The following is a 5,698-nucleotide window of genomic DNA, read 5'->3' as shown; positions in this document are numbered from 1 at the left end:
TAAAAAGTTAAAACATAAAACACATTAATTATAAGGAAATAAAGACTCCTAAAACTGAATAAAAATGGTTATAATGAATATATGGTTATGACTATGTCCACTCCTGTGAACACTTCACTTAAGATGCTCTGGACTCTTTGGAAATCTAGTTTGTCCAGACCACACCCCAGCCGGGGTACAGAAACACTTCTCACTCTATGTTCTACACACCAGTCTCTCATGTGTCTTAAACTATTGGTGAAATGTTTGTATGTGGGGAGATCAGTGCATTTTACTTTCGTGATCAGGTGAAAAATAGTTCTACCGTCCTCCTCGTGAGTTACTGCACAGTCACCTGTTCTTTTGTTTTGTTGTCTCACTTTCTCCACCCCATACCTGTTTTTAAATGTCACTGCAATACCTGCTCCGTATGCACAGTCTTCACTTACACAGTGCGCTAGAGGTTCCTCTGGTGGATTTGAAAAAATGTCACCTTTCTTGTGTATGACCTGTAATGTTCCTTTTTCTGTGCTCCCTTGTACTTCACCTTCATCAACACCCTCCCTCTCTTGGACCTGAGATCTCAGGTCCACAATCGTCTGTTCCAGAGACCTGCCTGGGGGATCACAAGCAACACAAGAAGACAAATGATACCAGGTGTCGACTTTTCCTTGGAGGCGGACACAGTGGGATGTTCGTGAGGTGACACGCAGTGGTTTAGACCACCTGGGCTCATTCCACTTCCTGCGGAAGGTCTTTAGTCGAACCCACTCAGTGGGTGGTGGAACAGGTTATGGTTCATATGTTCGACCTTCCCTTGGGATTGTGGGTGGTAGACAGAACCGAAGGCATGTGTGAGACCCATAGACTGCTCAACTACTTTCAAATGTTCATTTTTTAAATGATTGCCATTATCTGATCGAACTTGTCTGGGGAAACCATGGTGTGGGATGTAATGATTGATTAAACGCTTAATCACTGCAGTACTGTCTTCCCTTCCCACAGGATAGGCTTCTGGCCAGCCCGTGAAATAGTCAACAATAACCAAGAGGTATTGTTTACCTTGGACCCTGGTGATCATGTCTGTGAAGTCTATCACAATTTCCTCCCCAGGGCCATAGATAGGTGAAAACGTACCTTTCAGTTGTTTCAGGGAGGGTTTAACATTATGTTGTTGGCAGGTGTCGCAAGACAGAACATAGTGGGACACCATTGAGGTCAGAAAAGGGTGCCACCAATGTCTGAGTGCTGTCAACATTGGTTTGGTGCCAACATGGGCGAGGCCATGGGCCTGTTTGAAAACAGAAGTAGTCAGAGTGACAGGCAATGCTGGTCTTCCATCAGGGGCTTGCCAGAGGCCGTCAGGTGCCTTGAGAGCACTGTGTTCGATCCAGACTGATATCTCTTCTGGACCTGCTTTGCCATGTTCACTGGCCAAATATGTTCTGTTTAATTTTGGTAATAAATGTTCCCAATGATTGGTGGTCTGTGCCACCATCTGCAATTTGTTGTAACCTGCGGCAATTTTTGCTGCTGCGTCCGCAGGATCATTTCCTTTAGAAATTAATGAATTGTCTTTCGAGTGGCCTTGACATTTTATGATGGCCACTTCTACAGGTATCATCAGAGCCTCCAAGAGGTCTCTGGCTTCTTTGTCATGTGTGATTGGTCTGCTTGATATTGTGACAAAACCACACCTTTGCCAAACTGGAAGTTCAACATGCACTGCCGTGACGACATATGCAGAATCGCTAAAGATGTTCACTCTATTGTTCCCTGCAACTTTTAATGCTTCTATCACAACTATCATTTCAGCTCTCTGAGCTGATTGTTTACCCTGCAGTTTTTGTGATAGCCTGGTAATGAAACCTGTTTCTGTTTGCTCCACTATAGAAAATGCAGCTGTTAGTGAACCGTCCTTTGATCTGAAACAACACCCATCTGTGAACAAGGTCATAACTGGTGGAGGACTCGTTAGTGGAGAAGTAGAGAGATCCGCTCTGACACAGGAAGCTATTGCCGTGATCGGTGCACAGTCATGGGGCAAGCCATCAGTTACGAGGTCCGCAATGTTAATACGCTCGTGTGTGTACGTGATGTTTTGTGCTGCAAGACATTTTGCTAATTTTCACTGCCTCAAAAGTTAAAAAGTGAATGCTGCTGAATTAACAAATGACATAGTGGAGTGGGTGGTGAGAACTGTCAATTTGTGGCCCATGACAATGTGAGATGTCTTTTCAATGATCTTAGCCAAACCTACAGCAAACCTAGCACACGTAGGCTGTCTCTGTTCAATGCTGTCCAGGAGGACGCTGACATACATTAAAATCCTCCTCGTTCCTGCCTGCTTTTGGAATAGCACCCCATTTGCACTACTTCCTGTTTCAGAGACATCTAGGAAGAAACTTAGAGAGTAGTCAGCACAATTTAAATGACCTGCATGTGCCAATTGTGCTTTCAATGTGATAAAAGCCTCTTCTGCCTCAGGGGTCCATGTTAATTCAGCCTTTAAATTTTTCATACCCTGCTCTTTCACAATCTGTCTGAGGGGCGAGGTTAAGGAAACATACATAGGGATGTAATTTCTGCTGAAACCTGTGAGGCCAAGAAAGGAAAGCATGTCTTTTACATTGGTTGGTTTGGGATGTGTTAGAATGCTGTCACGTTGACGATGGGAGAGAGTAGACCCCTGTGGTGTGATCAGTCTTCCCATGAAGGTTACAGATTGCCTACTGACTTGTAGCTTTTCCTTGCTGACTTTGAAACCTGAAATATATAACTGTTGCAAAATTACTTCTGCAGCTTGCAGACAGTCTACATTTGTTTCTGCTGCTAATAACAAATCATCAACGTACATTGTTAACAGGCAATTTGGGGGAAGGGCACAATTTTGCAATTGCTCCTTCAACACTTGGTTAAATATTCCTGATGACAAAAGAAACCCTTGGGGAAGAGTACTGGTGCCCCTGTAGGTGAATGCCAGACATGACTTACATTCCTCAGAAAGTGGTATACAGAAACATGCATTTGCCAGGTCAATACATGTGAACCACTGGTGAGCTGGGGTCAAATTTGAGAGGGTAATATATGGATTAGGAACTGCTAACGTGGGTGTCACTACCATACTGTTTATTCATCTGAGGTCTTGAACAAGTCTGTACTTGTTGGTGCCTGGTTTTTGTACTGGGAAAATAGGAGTATTCCATGGAGACTTATAAGGGGTGATTACCCCCCTCTCTAGGAGTCCCTGGACAGTTGATGCAATACCCTCATCTGCCTCAGGTTTGTTACGGTATTGCGGTACCCAAATTGGGTCAACTGATGACATTTCAAAGGTAATTGGTTTAATGTGGCAGAGACCAACATCCGTTGGTCCTTGCGACCATAAATCAAATGGTTGTAATGGAATCAAACGCTCAGCTCCTGGGCCATCAGTTTGCTCCCTGCCATGGCTTCTTGAGATTTTGTTATGTGTCAAAATGCCTATATCTTCAGTGGTGGTTCTTAACCAATAGCCTTTAGTTGTTGGTGAAAATAGCACCATGTTGATGTCGGGTGGCTCCCAATCTGCAACAGCTCTCAATTTTTTGGTCTTCACTCCCAATTCCCGTGCTTCATGGCCTGGGTGCAGTGCCATTGATATGTGTGGTGCAGCCGTGTCTGTCATTTCATACCATTGCAGCTGTTCAGCAGTTAGGGCGACAGGTGCCACAACACCTTCCTTCCCTATATATAGGCCGTCCCCTGTGAGACGCCATTTGTCACCTTCCACACTATTGAACAGCTCATGGTACATGACATTGTCATTTCTGTCGTAGAACAGTGTGCAATGCAAGGGGTCAACGGGCGGTAAGAAAATATCAATGTATGTTATCTATGGCCTGTGGTTGTTATACAATGACAGTACACTTGTTGGGGATGGGGAAATATCTAATTCTATCCAGTAAACGTCTGCATGTTCTTTCAATGGGCCTCCTAATACGACGTTCTGTGTGTAACCCATTTCAGCGGCCAGTGAACAATTAACTTGTGTGCCATCTTGAAAACTTACAATTACCCCCTGTGGTGAACATAAGATACTAGCACCCAGCTTAATAAGTAGATCCCTACCTAGCAAAGGCACAGGAGGCACATTTGAGGAATACAGAAATGAATGTGTTAGGCTCTGATTTGCAACATGCACTGTTAATTTCTTTGTCATTGGCCATTTCTTCAACCCCCCAGAGAACCCCATTACTCCCACTGTTCTATCACTCAGATCATCTTGTGATATAGTGCTTTTTGTTACAGTTGAGTATGTTGCTAGTGGTTTGTTGTTAACCACTATTTCTATAAGGGGCTCAGCCATTCCCATCATGGTGGTTCTCTGTGGGCCCCTTCAACATTCCTACGCGTCCTCACCCGGGCCCCATGTTGGGTGCATAGGCGCCTGTAGGTAGGGTGGTGACGAGAGTTGTTGCCCCGAGTTTTGGGGACGTGGTCCCCTGCCTCGACCACCAGGGTCCTGTAACTTGGACTTTTCCTGTCAAATTTGGACATTCTCTGTACCAATGATCATTAGCACCACTCAAAACATGCATTCCTCCCACGTCCTCTGTCACCCTGGTTTCCTCGGCCTTCGCCTCCCCTATATCCTTTCCACTGTCCTCTAGGGGGTCTTTGCCACTCAGTTGGGGCCTGATAGACATTTTGCACGTTACCAAAATCGGGCGGGACAAAAGGAGCTGGCTGTTGAGACATTTGTTTAGTTTTATTTTGGCCACTGGCCTTTGCTATGTTTTATTGCCTTCCCCCACCTGAGGTGATAGGTGGCAATTTAGCTAACACCGCATTCATGTCACTGTGACTCCATGGCTGGTACTTATGGTACCCATGACTCGCCATCACCAGTGGCATCTGGCGGTGATGTTTCACCGTGCTGGAACGCAACTGGTAATCTGGCCCGTCCTCTCTATCATCTTGCATATCCCTGACTTTCTGTCGTTTTTACCCATGCTGGCTGTCCTGGTCATTGTGAATTGGGCCAGTGGTCATTGTCCCTACAATTGTTACATTTACTTCTTCCCCGTTCTCTACCTCTTCTTTTTCATTCTCTACCTCATCGTCATTCTCGATTATTATACTAACGTCTTCAGGGACCTGAAGCATGAGTGGTACGGGTGATCTGTGCTTATGTTTATTCTGTTCACGCACTACTTTTGCCAAATGGGCTAACTGCTCTTTTAAGTCCTTTATATCAGCCATTGTTTCAGGCATGTCTACATTAACTTCTCCCTCATTGACTTTTACCGTCTGGTTGATGGCGAAATATGACCCAAACGGCTTTCCACAAAGCAGTGTAGTTCGAACGTCAGGCCCCTGTTCTTCATATAGCGCGAGCAGCGTCTTCTGCAAACAGCATGAGGACAGTGATGTTTGACAGGATGAAAGAGACAATGAAGAGCGCAAAAGAACGTTTCTTGATAAAAGTGTCTAAGTGAATTTGTTTTACTTGATTTCATAAAATATAAGCCACAAACAAAAAAAATTAAGTGGAAAATCAAAAGATATTTTATTTATTTGTGTTATATTGTAATCTATGTTATTATTGTCTTCATTCATTTTTGAAAAAAAGAAAAATTGATTTAACATTACTTTGACAAGTAATAATTTGTGCATGCCAATGCAGTGCTTGATAATGCCTGAACATGGATAAGGTGTTATTGTATATCAGCTCTTT

At 44.1% G+C, this 5,698-nt stretch overlaps 1 pseudogene; it reads right to left on the bottom strand.

The window, feature by feature from the left end:
- Positions 1-355: 355 nt before the first annotated feature.
- Positions 356-3,307, bottom strand: LOC130428626 (uncharacterized; annotated as a pseudogene).
- Between the last annotated feature and the right edge of the window lie 2,391 nt (positions 3,308-5,698).

Source organism: Triplophysa dalaica, chromosome 9 (genome assembly GCF_015846415.1).
Source record: "Triplophysa dalaica isolate WHDGS20190420 chromosome 9, ASM1584641v1, whole genome shotgun sequence".
NCBI classification, from domain to species: Eukaryota; Metazoa; Chordata; class Actinopteri; order Cypriniformes; family Nemacheilidae; genus Triplophysa; species Triplophysa dalaica.
Note: the sequence above shows the minus strand (reverse complement) of the source record. Positions and strands in the feature narration are given on the sequence as shown.